Source organism: Neovison vison, chromosome 4 (assembly GCF_020171115.1).
Source record: "Neovison vison isolate M4711 chromosome 4, ASM_NN_V1, whole genome shotgun sequence".
NCBI classification, from domain to species: domain Eukaryota; kingdom Metazoa; phylum Chordata; class Mammalia; order Carnivora; family Mustelidae; genus Neogale; species Neogale vison.
In genome coordinates, this window is record NC_058094.1 from 180,391,013 (window position 1) to 180,408,377 (window position 17,365).

Below are 17,365 nucleotides of genomic sequence, written 5' to 3' on the forward strand. Positions count from 1 at the left end.
CCCGCGACTGGGTTCTTAGAACGTCAACTCTTGGAAAGGGCAGGGAGGGGCGTCTTTTACGCCCCATAGAGTATCCTATCTGTAGGATAGGATACGCCCTCGCCTATCAGTAAATGCTGAATGACAGCGAAGATTTCGGCCGGAAGCCCAGGCGCGGATTGGGGGATTGGGTCTGACGGACCCTCTCGCGGGCGCGATTCGCGGCCGGCGCCGGGAGACACGGAGAGGCCGCCGGGCGCTGGCTGCACAGTCAGGCCCCAGCGCCGCGGGCGCAGTCTGCGGGCGCTCGGAGGAGGGCTCCACCTGGCCGCCGCGCCGCGGCCGGAGGGGCGGGGCCGGGCTTTGCCGAGGCCCTGACGCCTCCTCGCGCCCGAGCGCGCGCTCCTCGGCGTTCGGCGCACGCGCGGGGCCGGGAGGGAGCGCGCCCCCGACAGCGGCGGCGCGAGGAGCAGGAGGGGGAAGAGCCGGAGGAGGGCTGCTGAGGGGAGGCTGGCCGAGCGCGAGGTGGCGGCGGTGGCGGCGCCGGCGACCGGAGCCGGGGCGGAGTGGGGAGCGAGGGAGGGGGGCGGAGGGAAGGGGGCGGAGAGGAGAGAGAGCCGCATTTCCAATTCCCAACTACGAGCCCCGAGTTTGTAGATGGGGCTGCTCGGCGGCGCCTGCGGCTGAGCGAGAGCAGCAGCGGCGGGCGCAGGGGAGCGGCGGCGGCGCGGAGGCGGCCGAGGTGCGAGCCGGTGAGTTACTGGGGCCCCCACGCTGCTCGGGTAACGGTCTCGCCGCGCGCCGAGGCGGCCGGAGGGCGCCCTGTTGCTCGTCGCCGTGCGCCACGCGGGGACCCCGGCCCGCCCCGCCCCCTCAGCACCTGGGCTCGGTGAGCCGGGGGCCGGGGCGGCGGAGGCGGCGCGGGTCGGGAGGGCTGCTAGCGTGCCTAGCCCGGCCCGGCCGGCGCAGATGGGGCGCGCTTTGCCGGGCCCCTGGCCACGGGGCTGCGGGCGGGCCAGAGCGCGGCAACGTGTCTGGCTCGTGCTGCCGGCCGCCGCGCGGAGGCCGGCTCTCCACGCGGTCCCCGGCGCGGCCCCGGCTAGAGCAAGGCTGGGGCTGGGGGCGCGCGGGGCCCCCTCCGGGCGCCTGGAGCCGTGCGCGGGCGCCGACACCCTCTGCGGCGGGAGTGGCGTTTAAGGCATGAATGGAGAGCGGCGCCGGGGGCGGTAGTTGCTGTGACTGACACCTTCGGGGTCAGTGCCGAGAGGGGGCGATTCAGCCGGCTTCTGGCGTGCTCCCGAGCCCCAAGTTCTTGGGGGAGGAGGCTTTCTGCAACTATTGCTGCTACTTCCGAAGCACGAGACTCATTTGGCCAAAGTGGTTCTGGGCCGAGCACGCGCTGCTCTGGAGGCGTTCGCCGCTGAGGCAGTGTTTTCGATCCTGAGTAGATAATCTGGAACCGAAAAGGTGCGGGGCCTTTTTTTTTTTTTTTTTTTTTTTTTAAATTTTTTTACTGGCGGGGTGGAGGGCCAGGAGGGAGTCGCTTGAGGAATCATACGGCCGGTATGATGACAGGCTGTGGATTGGTTAGTGGATATATATATATATATATATATTTATTTATATATATATTTTTTCTCCTCCCAGAAGGACTTTTTAACACTTTACTGGGAGTTTAGTCTCAATCTCACGAGCTCCTGGGATTACAGCCGGAGATTACATCCGTTAAACTTATTCAGATGGGGCATGCATTTATGTAAGGGGGTTGCGGGCAGGCTAGGAAGGGAATTAAAGGAAGCTCAGAAAATTCTCCGCATTACTTATAAACAGCCTGTTAAGGTCAAGCTAGCCACGTTTTACTCTTTCCTACGGCTTTGGGGATTGTTAGTATTTTACTTTATGCTTCCTAAATTGGTCTTTTAATATGGCTTGCAACATTTGAGGTGTGTTAAAATGCTCTTCAATTGGAGTATGATTTAGCAGCCATTTCTACCCGTGAAATCTTTCAAATCGCCGTTTGGAAACTTATGTATGTCGACTATATTAGGCGAGGTAACAGTGTTATCAATGCAGAGATAGTTGCGGTACAAACGTACAACAACAGACCTCAGGTAATAGTGCTTATTTTAGGTACCTACGGTGCAGTTATGGTAAGGTATCAGGCCTGATTATAGTAATATGTTCTGAGGCCTCATTACAGTAAACAAAGAACTTTTATGGGTTGTGTCATTTTGAGGTCATTTGTATCTGAAATCTATCATATTTAAATACATGTTTAAATACATGTTTGCACAAGATGTTACTTTTTAAGGTCCTTTTTTCATTTTAGACTAAGGTTACATAATATTCAAATGGTAACACTTACATTCTGTTTTGTCCTTTGGGGTTGCACACTAATTATCTTATGAAAAAACATCCATGAGTGTGTATGTGTGTGTCCTTTCCCAATTGATACTACTCAGCTCCTTTCTCACCTGGAATTTCAAAACTGAATTATTTTACATTCTAGATTAAATAAACACTGGAAGAATTAAGGTGCTTAAGCAAGTCTGGAAGTGCTATATAAGACAAAATCATTTTTTTGTTCTTTGAGCCAACTGTTGGATTTTTTAAAAATGAATCATATTTTTCTTAAAACATTTGAGGGAGCAGGTTTTTTTCCCCGCCCGGAGTCTCATTTCAGGCTGAAGTTGTTGGAGAAGACTACACAGTCTGCTTCTCTCCCTCCTTCCCCCCTCCCCCCCCACCTTTTTAGCTTGGGATAACGGAGACAACCACAATTGTGTTACCTTTTTAAAAGGCTTTTTAAAAATTGAAGTGGAGTGCTTACCATCTTTTTCTAATGTTCTTTACCACTTAATAATGGATGGTTAGAAGACAACAGATAGTTTTAATTAAATGCCTTTCACACTTTTGACATTCAAGCTTTGTTAAAAGCAAGTAACAGCAAATTATTGCTGAGAGTTGCAAATAATATAGGGTTAGTGCTAGTCAAAGGCTATCTAAGTTTAAGAACACCAAGAAAATAAATATTAGAAGAAACAAGAGGGCTCATTTGTATATTTGACATCACTTACTGTATTATAAATTATCTAGTTCTAGGTGATTTTTGAAAGTGTTTTGCAAAGTAGACATTAGGTATAGAGCACTGATAATTTTCTTTTCCAAGGCAGTTCATTTGGTAAATGACTAAATTTGCACCAGAACTCTGATTCTGGTAAATGTGGTTAACTTGCAAGGGATGTGCTGATACTTACTTCAGAAGAACTGAACATCTGCCTGTTTTAGATAAAACAAATACTGGGCTCCCTGAAGATATTGTTTATTCCTTTAAAAATATATGCTGAGAAAAAATGCTAGTTTTATTTTACCTGTAGGTTCTTTCCTTCCAAAAATAGGCTTCACATTTATGAATACCATAGGAGCAGATAAGCATAAAAGATCTCTTTACTGATAGGTTGCTAGTATTGAATTAAAAATTTTATTTCTTTCTTGTAGGGACCAGGTTCTGTATAGTGTATATTTGGTCAGTCCCACAGAAGCTGCAATGATTTCCGCACTCTTCTTGTTATTTGTCTGTGACCACTGGGGGGAGACTTGATACAATTTAGATTGACCGTATCCCTCCCTTTACATACATTCGCTGCTAATCATCCCTGGGCACTTTGCCAAATGCTGGATCTGTGTTGAGGAGGATGCACTCAGAATCAAGTCTTGATCGAAGTGTCTAGTAACTTTTATTTTTTTTAACTCACACCACCACTCACAAAGTACCTCTCTTCATAGATTGTATTATTAACGTTCTACTTTTTGGTCTGTTGTTAAGTGAGCTAACTAAATATCTCACATAATGAAAGATGAGATTCATAAATACATTAGAGCTTTCAAAGGCTGACTTTACTGACATTAATCTTAGTAGCAATGGAAGTTTAATCACTTGCTTAGTGTACACAGATATAGCTGTCTGAAAAGATCTGGAGATACAGGTGTGCTATATCTGAGCCTCTTCAAACAGATTTGGCTTCTATTTTAAAAAGCTTTCAGAGGAAGAGGTATTATAGCATCCTTATACCCAATTTTACCAGAAAGGGGAAGTTCTTCCTTTTTCATAGTAGTAAAGATAAGATTAAAACTCACAACTGGGGCGCCTGGATGGCTTAGTGGGTTAAAGCCTGCCTTCGCCTCAGGTCATGGTCCCAGGGTCCTGGGATTGAGCCCCACATCAGGCTCTCTGCTCAGCAGGGAGCCTGCTTCTCTTCCTCTCTCTCTGCCTGCCTCTCTGCCTACTTGTGATCTCTGTCAAATAAATAAATAAAATCTTAAAAATAAAACTCACAGCTTTATTGACCATTAAATCATGGCTATTCTTTTTTTTTTTTTTTTAAAGATTTTATTTACTTATTTATCAGACAGAGATCACAGGAAAGAGAGAGGAAGGGAATCAGGCTCCCCGCCGAGCAGAGAGGCTGATTCAGGGCTTGATCCCAGGACACGGATCACGACCTGAGCCGAAGGCAGAGGCTTTAACCCACTGACCCACCCAGGCGCCCCAATCATGGCTATTCTTAAAGTCAGAAGTCTGGTTTCCACTTTTGGCAATGTCCAGTTGAATAATAGTGAACTCAGTAAACCAAGGATATTATGTTTATAGTAACTTAGAAAGAAGTTTTATATTCTTTCATAACTAAGACCTTTGTACATTCCTGATCATAGTAGATAGGATAGAATTTGGAATAGTTTCTAATGTTTTATCATCCTAAATTCTTTAAAAATCGCTTTTCTTTTTTCCTAAATAAAAAAAAAATGTTGATGGTATACCAGAAATGATGTTTTTTGCTTAGGAAATGTTCCCTTTTAGCTTACTTCAAGATTGTGTCAAATACTTGCGGATGGTAACTTTTAAAGGCCTGTTTTGTTAAAGTTATCCGAAGCAAGGCAATATGAGAATTAAAGATAATATACTATGTTTTTTGTAAAGCTCAAGTTATTCACATCTTTTTCTACTGCCTACTAGTTGCTATACATGAACTGATCCCTACTTCACTTTTCCTTTTAGATTACTCCTTGTTCACTATATTCTATCTTTTTTTTTTTAAAAGATTTTATTTATTTATTTGACAGAGAGAGATCACAAGTAGACAGAGAGGCAGGCAGAGAGAGAGATAGAGGGAAGCAGGCTCCCTGCTAAGCAGAGAGCCCAGTGCGGGACTCGATACCAGGACCCTGAGATCATGACCTGAGCTGAAGGCAGCGGCTTAACCCACTGAGCCACCCAGGTGCCCCTATATTCTATCTTTATTGCCCTTCTTTTTGTCCCTTAGAAATGTCAAGGTTTGTTCCTAACTTAGGACTGTTCTCTCTGCCTAGAATTCTCTTCCTAAAACATTACACGGCTAGGTCATTTTCATCATTTCAGGTCTCAGTTCAGAAATGATCTTCTCAGAAAGCAGTATTCTCTAACCACCCGTTTAGAATGACACTATGCTTATTTCCTTCTGTCTCATTATCTTTAAAAAAAAAAATTCTGCAAACTGCTTATCACTATCTCAAATTGTATTGTTATATTATTTCATTGTCTACTCTCAGTAGAATAAGCCCCATGGAAACAGCAATTGTAGCCCTTTTATTTAACTATATTTCAAGGACTCAGATATGTTCCTGGCACACAGATGTCATTAAATAATACCTTTTTTTAAAAAAATATTTGAGTTTCTGTCCTTCCTCAATTTCATTAAAGTGTTCCTTTATGGAATGATATGAATAGATGGTAGTTGTAGTAAGTAGGCTACTTTTGGCTCTAAGTAAAGGTAAGACATATTGTAAAGATGCAGGGAGTATCTGATGGAATCCAAAGGTTGGGACTCAGGATTTCATCCAGTGCCAGCACGATACGCTTCATCTCTTTATTCTGGACATGCATTTCCTTCATTTCTTTTTTTGCTGCAGAGGATCACTTCCTAGTCCTCTTAATGGAAATTATGGCTGCCAGCATCTCCTGAATTTTTTCAGTACTAGCCCAGACAACAGGAAGAGATTCATCTAGTATCCTTCACTCCCCTGTTCAACAAACTATGTTGTATTGGTGGTATTTGCTGTAACCATGTGAAATGGAATTGGAGAGAAAACCCAAGTAGATAGTATAATGATATAATGATTAACGTTCACCCTTGACCACCTCTAGAAGTTTGGTTTCCTATCTTTTAAATTTTGCTGGTATATGAAGTTAGAAGATCTGAAAGGCACTGTCCTGGGGATATTAAAAAGAAATGCCCTTTCATGAAAGGAATTTACAGTTTGGTTGAGGACAGTAAGATATATACATGAAGGAAAGAAACGATCAAAAATAGCATGGTGATAATACAGAAACAGGAAAATATTTGCAGCTTGTATTGCAGACAAAAGGTGAACTTCCTTGATATATAACAAATACCTATAAGTTGATAAGAAAAAGACCAGCAATAAAGTTGGGTAAAGATTATAGACAGAATTCATAGAAATGGAAATCTGAGTGGTTCCTAAGCATATATATTCAACCTCACACATAGTATAAATATCATAATTAAACCAATGAGGTACCATTTTCACAAATTAGAAGGATCAAAAAAGAATTTGATAATTTTTTCAGGAGGATAGAGACTAACAGGTGCTCTCTTGCATTGCTGGTGGAAATATAAATCAATAGAATTTGATGTGATTGAAATTTCTGAAGAGTACTAGGGTAAATAGAAATACTTGAGAATACGCATGAATTAGTGTTAGGTGTTTGTGGAAGAGGAAAGTGCTAATGTACAATTTAATTATCTGAACACTAACTTGTGTTGCTTTATTTTTAGCTTTAGTCATGAAACAAGCCCAGGCTAAGTAAATCCAGCGAGGTCACATACCCTCCTAACCCTGAGCAAAGGAGCCTCCTTTTAGGATAATATTCAGTTTATCTTCCCAGATCACCCTTTCTTTTACTCCAGTGCTGGTGAAGTTTGTTTTTAAATCACTGAGATTTCTATATAGTTTGTATCTTTCAGAGCCTAGCACTTTGTTAACTGATTAGTAGCACTCAAGTAGGTTGAAGGGAACTGTGCTTAGCTTATTAGCTTCTCATAGACCCACTTCATAATTTTATGCTTTTGGAGATCTTTTGTAAAAAGTTATTTAGAATTTCATTTGGTAAATGTACTTCAGATTTTATTACAATAAATGGTGAATAGGGCAGTTTTATAAATTGTTTATAATGTATTAATGAAACCTTACTTTTACATGGTTCCTCTGTTCTATAAAATATTGTTAGGTCTTAGTTGGGTTAGATAGATATGAAAAGTGGGATAGGGCAGCTGAGGATGCATGAAATCTTTATAGAACAATTTGTGAGGAAGTATGAGGAAAATGAGCAGATCAAGGGCATATGGTTTAGAGAAGGTATAAGGTGGATCATAGAAGGGCTACATCTTAGAAGGGGTTTTAACCTAGGAAAATGCTAAGCCAATTTAGTTGAATATATACTTCAAGGATATGATATATACTTTATAATATTTTTATTTTCTAGGTCATTTACCATGAATTGACTTTGGTACAGGGGTTCTCCACCTAACTAGGCATCAGAATCCTTTAGAGTTATTCTATACCAAAGGATTCTAATTTGGTAAGTCTGGTGTAGGGCCAGATCATGTTTATATTTTTAAAACCAACAAGAGCCAATATTTGTCAAGTAATACATTATGCAAAATACTCTCTTTAATAACCAATTCAGTTAGTGTAGCTTTTAGGCTCCTACACCATTTACATAACTCTAACCCTAGAATTTGGTCTCCTACCATTGTGTCTACTTTAGCCATATCGATATCTCTACAAGCATCAGATTTCCAATGCTTTGCTAACTTTTATACTCTCCCTTTTTTTGTTCCCTTGTTTCTTCTTTACTAATAAATGTTCAAACTTGCCTCTTCCAAGAAGCTACATTGGCTGGCCTCATGCACAGTTTATCTTTTCAGTACAAGACAAATTAGAGCACAACACTTACATAAGACAATTACACACCATTTCAGTAGCTGATTTTTGTGCTTTCACTCACATGAGCCTTGTATGTATATGCCTCGTTTTACAGTTTGAACCTCCTTAATTTTTCCTCTCAGTACCAAGAGCTTGGAGCTCAGTCATAGTATCAGTGGCATGAACAATATTATTGAGTTCTTACTATGTTTTAGGACTACACTAAATGCTATCCATACATGGTCTCATTTGCTCATCGGATTTTTGAAATCAGAAACCCTTATATCATTGTGTCAGTTTTCTGTGTCTGCTATATAACAAATTCCCATAAACTTGATGGCTTAAAACAAAAGACATTTATTCTCTCACAGTCTAAAGGCCAGAGGTCTGAAATAAGTATCATTGCACCCAAATCAGGGAGTTGGCAAGGCTGTGCTCCCTCACAGGCTCAAGAAGAGAATCTGTTCTTTGCCTCTTTCATGTTTCTGGTAGCTGCCAGCATTCTTTGGCTTATGGTTCCATCGCTTTAATCTTCAGTGGCTTCAGATCTCTCTCAGCTCTGTTTGTAACATCTTCTCCTGTGTGCATGAGAGAAAGAGAAATCTCCCTTTGACTTTCTTTTTAAGGACACTTATAATGGCATTTAGGGCCCACATAATAACCCCTGATAATCCAAATAAGGTAACATTCACAGGTTCCAGGGCCTACAACCTCGTTGGTTATCTTTGGAGGACTACTAGCCTACTATACTAGTAATTCAAGTAATCCAGAAAAGGAGGGCTGGTGAAAGTCTTTTTACCCATCTTGTCCCTCTCTTTATAAATCAGTGTTTCTTAGGCAGTGATGATTTTGCTACCCTTCCTTCACTTCCCTCAAGGACATTTAGCTGTCATAATTGTAGGGGATTGCCGCTATTGGAATCTTTCAGATAGAGGCCAAGGAGACTACAGCAGTGCACAGGACAGACTTCCACAGCAAAGAATTCTCCAGCCCTAAATGTCATAGTGCTGAGGTTGAGAAACACTATTTTGAAGGTGACTATTGCCAGGAGTTTCTTGCGTATCATTCCTAGAAAAAGTTTTATACCTACACCAACACTTTATCATGAACAAAACTCTCTAATCTGAGTTGATTATGACTGGTTGTAGTTTGTGGTTCACTGAAAGTTGATTTAAGTGAGGAATAAAAAATGATCACACATACTTTAAATAATTTTACGTAAAAATATAAATATTCTGTACATTTATCTGCCAGTGTTTTCTTTCAGTATGTATCTTTTGCCTGGAGTTCTGTGTCATTATTCTTCTAATTATTCTAGTGCATTATCACTGATTCCTAGCTTTCAAGTAAGAGCTTAAAAATTTATGCAAGAATCCGAGTGTAGGATCCTTGTAGTGTTTTATGACTCCTCAGTTGTTTTTAGTTGTATGCTTATATTTGATTATATAGTAGATAGCATTTTGTTTTCTTGTTTTTTTTGTCACTTGCTTTCTTTGGGTCTCTCCAAAGCATTCAACTTGGTTTTCATATGAGGAATGATATAATTCCATGGTTTTGTATTAAATAAAATATTGTGTGTGTGTATATATTTATAAAATAAATTTTTATTTATGAGGAAATATATGTTTAATGTTAAAAATTATATATAAAGAAATTCTGTTTTGTATAAAAAATAATGACTTCTTAACCTATTGGGAATACTACTCCCAGATGAGCTAATTTGCAAAGTTTCTTATCTGGTGATACGATGGCAGCTCATGTCCTAGCTGCTTCTAAATTTTTGGAACTTGTAGAAAATTTTGTCTTAATACAAATGAAAGTTTATAAATTATAGGATAATACTTTACGTACTTTATTGCTATACCATGTTAATGCTTGACTTCCTCTTCTACTAAAGGAAACATTGGCTTTTCATTAACTATGGTAAATATTACTTGGGATTTTGCTTACTAGCAAAATTGCATAGTTAAATCCTACAATTCCTTGAAATTAGGGTTTGCATTTTATCGTTTTCTTACTTAGCATGGCAGGACAGTTAGAGACATGGGTTGTAATCCCAGTTTTTCTAACTTTCAGCTCTTTTATTTTTTCAGAACTCAGTTCTTTGTGGTACAAACAATAAGCCTGCTGGCAAACATGTCTGGTGTTAGCACTGAACTCAATATGCCTCATCTATAAAACAGAGGTTATAATATTTATTGTGTTAGTGTAAGATTTTAATTAGATAATATAGTCTACTTAGCACAGACTCTGGTACATTTTAAGTGTTCAGTAATTGTCAGTATCATTTTCCTTTCTTACTATTTGGTTCAGTGTTATATGTGCAGTGAATACTATTTGTTGAATAACATTTTCAGTTGCCTCTGCCTGATTCATAACTTCCATTTTCTTTCACTGCAGTATGAGCTATGTCTCATTTAGTAAATATTTTTTTTAAAAGAACTCTGCTTTTAAAGAAGTTCAGTAAATTATGTGCTGTTAACTAAAGTTAATAAGTCTTATTTTTTTACATGACATTTAAATGTGCTTATAAAGGGAGATTGAGTGGAAAGAGACTATGTGACCTCAAAGATTCCTTCCAACAAAATAAGATTTTATAAAACTCACATAATCCTGATTTTTCCTCCTGTTTTCCCTCTAAAAATCTACAGAAGTAAATAGCGTTTGATAATGCAGCCTTTTTTTTTTAATGAAGAGAATGACCAATATGTTCTTAATGGTCCATTATCATATAAAAGGAATTTTTTAGTATTTTGGATGAATGTGGCTGTCTTCAAATGGATGTGTCTTTCTCTTTTACTTAGAATATATATGTCTGTATATGTATAATAAAATGTTTCATGAAAAATTTAGCTTTAATAAATAAAATTTTGTCCCTTTTTTTATCTATTAAATCTCTTCTATTTGGGACTTTGATATAGGAAACGTGGGCAACTGAGTTATATTTAATTCATTGAAATTACTTATTTCAGATATTAAACAGTGATCATGGTTATTTTTATGTAAGTTGATTCAAATGCTTTTCATTTTCTTTTTCAAACTAGTAATCTTTTGGAATAGGAGATAAATAAAAAACTTTAAACCATGTTTTTAAGAAGGTTGGAGCACCTTGTGAAGCATACAGGTGAAGTCGTCAGTGGATGTCCTCATCATTCTTAGCATTAGATTCTTGAGACCCTTAATGTAGAGAAATTTTCCCTGAAGGAATTTAAGATGTTATGGGAGAAATAAGGATAAGGAGTTGTGATTGTGAATGAACCTTTAAAAATCCTTATACACTTTCAATGTTCATCCAATTAAAACCTTGAATAAAATATATCAGATTATCAACATTTTATGCAATTAAATTTGGAAATACCAGGGATGATACAGTTATTTTCCATTTACCCCTACTTTCTTAAAAGAAACTTTTCAGGATTTCCAGTCTGGGGAGGGTTTGGGTGGGGAGTTCTTAACATCTTAAGAAGCATTTTTTAGGGTGTCTTATAAAAAAGAGCCTTTCTTATTTCCACTTAAAAGTTACCCCAACTTGTGTTTCCAACTGTTGTTCTAGAGATAGCATAACTTGGATATTTAAAAATTTTTTTTAAAAAAATAAGCTTTTAGTAACCTTTATTTAACTCACTCAGCTTGCTAGAGCTGAGTAGGTATTTATAGTTCTTTTCTACCCATGATAATTTCATGCCAGCACTCATCAGAACATAACATAATGGAACACTTACTTGGCTCTGTCCTTCTCATTCCCATATCCTTTCTCTCCTTCCCAATAGACTGTTTCCAGATCGAAGGCTGGAAATTGTTTTATCTCTTCTGTCTCTTCTAAGAGTGCACTGCAAATATCTTCTACTCCTACTCTGCCATCTTTTAATTTCCCTTCTCTTTTATCTTCTAAACTCAGTTCCCCTTTTCTCAAAATACCTGCAAAAAGAGCAGCTTAGAATTTGTTATACTCGAGTAAAAATTTTCACCAGAAGTGAATCTCTGTGTATATATGTATATACTGGAATTTCACACAATAAAAGGGTTACTTTATATAGTTTACCTGAAGAAAGAAACTGTCTTTTTTGCATAGCTTCAGCCAAGCATTGTCCCATGCTCATAGGCTGTGTTTAATATTTATTACTGAAATTGGGAAACACCACAAATTAGCATATAAATAGTATTTTATCATGTGCGGCTAAGTTCTGAAAGAGTTTGAAGTTTAGAAGAAGAAATTCTTATCCGTAGGGAGGGTCTTGCCATTCATTTGATCGAATTAATTTTGAAATGAGTCCTTTTAATTCTAAAATTTTGATTCTAAAAAAGCAAGAAGCGTGTGATAAATTATTAGGTATTGAACAGCTAAGAAACAATATTGTTGGGTGGGATAACATGAGTGGAGGCATTTAAGTAGGAAGAGATATGTAGCTGTGCATGCAGTAAGTAAAAAAGAACAATGTGGTTGGAATAGTTTATATTAGAGAATAGAGGAATTCGGCTGAATAGATAAAAAGCTAGATATTTAAGAGAAATTTAAACATTTTCAGATAATGAAAGTTTTTCTAACCTAGTATTGTCCTTAGAATGACATTTTTACATGATAGTCTTGTGCTGAGTGGATTATAGTGAAGAATAGTGGGAAGAGACTTGCAATAATAATTAAGGTGAAGTAATAAGAGCTTGAAAGTGGTGGCAGAGGGAATGGAGAACATGAGATGAATGTAGGGAAATTATGAATCCACTGTGGTCTATCAAATGACCTACAGAGGTATCTCGAAGTTTTCAAGGGATCCCTAGGCCAAGGGCAGTCCCTGGATTTTCAGGGTTTCAGGATGTTTTCCTAAGGTAAGCCCTCATCTTGTTTTAAAGGTTCATCTAGGCTCTTGTTTTCTTTTTTTAAGATTTATTTATTTATTTATTTATCTGAGAGAGCGCGTGCATGCACATGCAGTGTGCTTGCACACCGTCAAGTGTGTGCCTGCAAGCAGGGTGAGGGAGGGCAGACAGAGAGAGGGAAAGGGAAAGAGAATCTCAAACAGACGCCCCTCTGAGCAGGAAGCCAACTCGGGGGTCAATCTCACGATGCTTAGATCATGTAGGTTCTTTTTTTTTCCCCTTAAGATTTTATTTATTTAGTTATTTTTCAGGGTTCTGGATTGAGCTCCGTATCTGGCTCCTTGCTCAGCGGGAAGCCTGCTTCACCGTCTCCCACTCCTCCTGCTTGTATTCCCTCTCTCTCTCAAAAAAGTAAATAAAATCTTTAAAAAATTATGGAAAAGAAAAACTTAGAAAATCAAGACACTGATAGTGTAGAAGACTGTAAGAATGTTAAACAGGTAATTTTAATTTTTTAAAAAAATTTTGTTTATTTATTTGAGAGAGAGTGAGATCACAAGTAGGCATCGAGGCAGGCAGAGAGAGGGGGGAAGCAGTCTCCCCTCTGAGCAGAGAGCCCGATTCAGGGCTCGATCCCAGGACCCTGAGATCATGACCCTAGCAAAGGCAGAGGCTTAACCCACTGAGCCACCCAGGTGTCCCTAAACAAGTAATTTTAAAACAAATTTTAAAAGTGTTCAAATGGGGGTGCCTGGGTGGCTCAGTGGTTTAGGCCTCTGCCTTTGGCTCGGGTCATGATCTCAGAGTGCTGGGATGGAGCCCCACATCGGGCTCTCTGCTTAGCGGAGAGCCTGCTTCCTCCTCTCTCTCTGCCTGCCTCTCTACCTACTTGTGATCTCTATCTGTCAACTAAATAAATAAAATCTTAAAAAAAAAAAGTGTTCAAATGCCTAAAAGATGCTTAAAACAGTGTTAGAAGTTGTGGGCAAATAAGGGAAGTATGTGACTTGATTTTTATTATTAGATAGCATATGTAAAGTATGGTCAGCAAATATTTCTTACAACCATGACCATACTTTTTATATAAAGCCAAGTTACTGTGAGATATTTTCCGGGTAAGCAAGAGAATTGAAGTGTTCTGTTGTTAGAAATATCAAACTGTATTAGCTTGGTGCATCTATTTGCATTATTTAAAATATACCACTGATTTAGGGGGCAGTTTTGCCTCCCTCAAGATACTTGGTAATATCTGAAGACCTTTTTGGTTGTCACAATTTGGGGTGGAGGTGGGGATGCTTATTATCATCTGGTGGGTAGAGGGGCACCTTGGTGGCTCAGTCATTAAGCTTCTGCCTTTGGCTCAGATCATGGTTTCAGGGTTCTAGGATGGAGTCCCTATCAGGCTCCCTGCTCAGTGGAGAGCCTGCTTCTCCCTTTCCCTGACACTCCCCCTGCTTGTGTTCCCTCTCTCTCTGTCCAATAAATAAATTTTTAAAAAAAATTATCATCTAGTGGGTAGAGATCAGAGATACTGCTAAACCATTTATAGGACCACCCAATGTCAGTAGTGCCAAGATTGAGAAATCCTGGAATATAAGGTAGGCAAGTTGTGCTGTGGGCAGTTTTAGAGACCTATCAATTTCTTCTTTTTTTCTAGGATTTACCAGAAACCGTCTTTCTCTTAACACTCCTTTTTCCCCAGCAGCTTACAGTACACTTGGTTGTCACTGATTTCTTTATTATGCTCTTATCCTAAGGGTATATATCTTAGACACTTCAATTGGATGAATATTTCCAGTAGTTCTGCCTCTCTTAGGGTGGCTTTTTTTCTGCCAGCTTTCTGTGTTTTCTTTCACTAATTTAATTCTTGAAGGGTCACCCTATTTCCAAATTCTGAGAGTCTCTTGATATGATTTCCTAAGTATTTTCTTTTGCAACAAGGCTTTTATGTGCTTTAAGGTGCTTCGTGTGTCAGGTCTGGGTTGAGCTAGTTCTTGAATCTAGGTTTTTTCTGGTAGTGTTTGCATCTGTTCTATCTTGTTTATGCAAGATATTTTTTTCTAACAGTATTTGAATCTTTTCTAATTTTTCTATACACAGGAAGTTAATTTAAATAAAATGCTTAGCTGAAAAGAAAAAACATCTAGGAGTTATTTCTTTTAGAATAATTTTGTCCCTGTTTATAGATAAAGGTTGCCTTAGATACAAATAGCTACATGTGAAAAGGTTTTATAATAGTTTTGTAATGATAAATGAAAAATACTGAAATTCTAGAATGAAACAAATTATGCAAAAATTTTTTATTGGTGTTTTTTTTTTAAAGGAGTATTTTTTTTAAAGATTTTATTTGTTTATTTGACAGAGAGATCACAAGTAGGCAGAGAGGCAGGCAGGGTGGGGGGGAAAGGAGGCTCTCCGCCGAGCAGAGAGCCCGATGCGGGGCTCGATCCCAGGACCCTGGGATCATGACCTGAGCCAAAGGCAGAGGCTTTAGCCCACTGAGCCACCCAGGCGCCCCGACTGGTGTTTATTTTTAAACAGTGCAAAATAATTCATTGGAATATAAAGATGAAAGTTGAATGAACATATCACTGATGGAGAAAGACATTTTGAAAGAACCTTAACCACTTCAGTTTGATGTTGATCTAAACATATTGGCTATTTAGTGAAATATTCCCGTGTATACTAGCTACTGCATGTGAAATAAAGGAATAGAGAGGGAAAGCAAAAGTGTAAAAAAAAAAAAAAACTCTTCTGTAGTGGTCAGGGTGTGGTGATAAAAGGAGAGAAATAAGAGTGAGAGAGAGAACATTGAGAATTTGTCATCCTTGAGAGGCAAACTTGTGGAGTAAGTGCAGGTTTTCTTTTTAGTAGATAACTTCATGTCTGCCTCTGGTACACATAAATTCTATTTTCACCTTCATTTTCATCTGTGCAAGTGTTTCATTAATTGACCTTCCATCAAATTGAAAACTGATCTGCCTTGTTGTTAGATCAGTTATTAACAACAGTAGGCTTTCATTAGTTTACTAAATGATATATTCTCTCTCTCTCTCTTTTTTTTTTTTTAAGATTTTATTTATTGATTTGACAGACAGAGATCACAAGTAGGCAGAGAGGCAGGCAGAGAGAGAGAGGAGGAAGCAGGCTCCCTGCTGAGGGCTCAATCACAGGACCCTGGAATCATGACCTGAGCCTAAGGCAGAGGCTTTAACCCACCGAGCCACGCAGGTGCTCCTAAGTGTAATATATTCTTGAACTGCACCACAGAACCATCCTACCCCACCACTTCAGATATATATGGTTATCTGTCTTGAGTCTTCTTGTTGTGGAAAGCATTGGTACTGCAGCTGCTTTCTCACGGAAGAGGTATTATGTCCTCACTTGCATAAGCACACAACCCACATCAGTAAGCTTATTTTAATTGTGGAGATATTTTAGCTAAGGAACATTTAAATGTTTGAAGAGACTACTCTTCTGAGTCTAGGAATTCTGGGGTAATTGAATACACAGAATTCGTGGTCTGAACAACCCAGTTTATTTGGAGGGAGGAAATTATGTTGACCGGTGGTGAATAGACAGCTTTTCCTCCTTAGTTATTTGTGATAAACTTTTTTAAATTAGCTTTTAAAAAGTATGTGTTGTGGTGAGCACTGTGTATTGTGTAAGACTGATGAATCACAGACCTGTACCTCTGAAACAAATAATACATTATATGTTATATGTTAATGTTAATACATTATATGTTAATTTAAAAAATAGTGTTACATGGTAGAGTTAAGCTAGTACAGAAAAATGAACATGAGTGAAAGTTAAAAAATTTCTGTTCTCAGTCTTACTTCATAGAGTTAATCACTGATAACAGTTTTAGATTTAGTTAGTAAAGTGTTTCTCAACAATTCATAATTAGCATTTTGGCAGCTCTATGTTGTCTGGGATCATCCTGAGCACATCTTAATTTTTAGTGTTCCTGTTCTCTGCCACAGCCATGGAGGCATCAAAAATGCCCTTACTTTTTTCTAGATGCTCCTTGGTTATGGGGTGATACTTATTGTTGGTGAGAGTATTATAATTTTTCTAAACTATACCACATGTCTTAGAAAATGTGTCTTTTTTCAGTTTTACACAGTAACAATATATATTGACTCCACTATAAAAGAAGACTATTTGAACACACATGTACTTCTCAAGGAAGGCCCAGAGGAAATCCACTTGGGAAGAACTGAATGTCATAGATTATAATGTTTATTCAATCTTATCTGCTTTCCTTTATGACAGTGTTACTGTCTTGTGTTTTCAGTTACCTTTTTTTTTTTTTCCTTGAGTGTTTGTGGTTTTTGAGTTGTGAGCTTGTGCTTTGCAGGGTTTTAGTGAAAGGATTCTGGTTAAATAGCACATTCTTCAAGGAAGGTTTGCTAAGGCTTTTCTTTGACATCTCTAATTTTTCTCCTCAGGGTTTTCTGAACTGGTAGGTATACTGGAACCCTGAATCCTTGAGCGTAGGCCATGGTTACACAATCTCAGGCGATATTCCCCTGACATGAGTTGGGGGGGGGGGGGAATATCCAGGCTGAGACAGGCTAATACT

General features: G+C 39.1%; 1 protein-coding gene across 3 annotated transcripts in view; it reads left to right on the plus strand.

The window, feature by feature from the left end:
- The first annotated feature begins 602 nt into the window (after nucleotides 1-602).
- PALS2 (protein associated with LIN7 2, MAGUK p55 family member) overlaps nucleotides 603-17,365 on the plus strand; it is a 112,470-nt gene continuing 95,707 nt past the window's right edge. The window contains exon 1 of one of the 3 annotated variants that reach the window (XM_044246236.1): nucleotides 603-731. The gene's annotated coding sequence lies outside the window, so the exon portion shown is untranslated. The remainder of the gene's footprint in view (nucleotides 732-17,365) is intronic. The other 2 variants (XM_044246234.1, XM_044246235.1) reach the window with 2 other exon arrangements.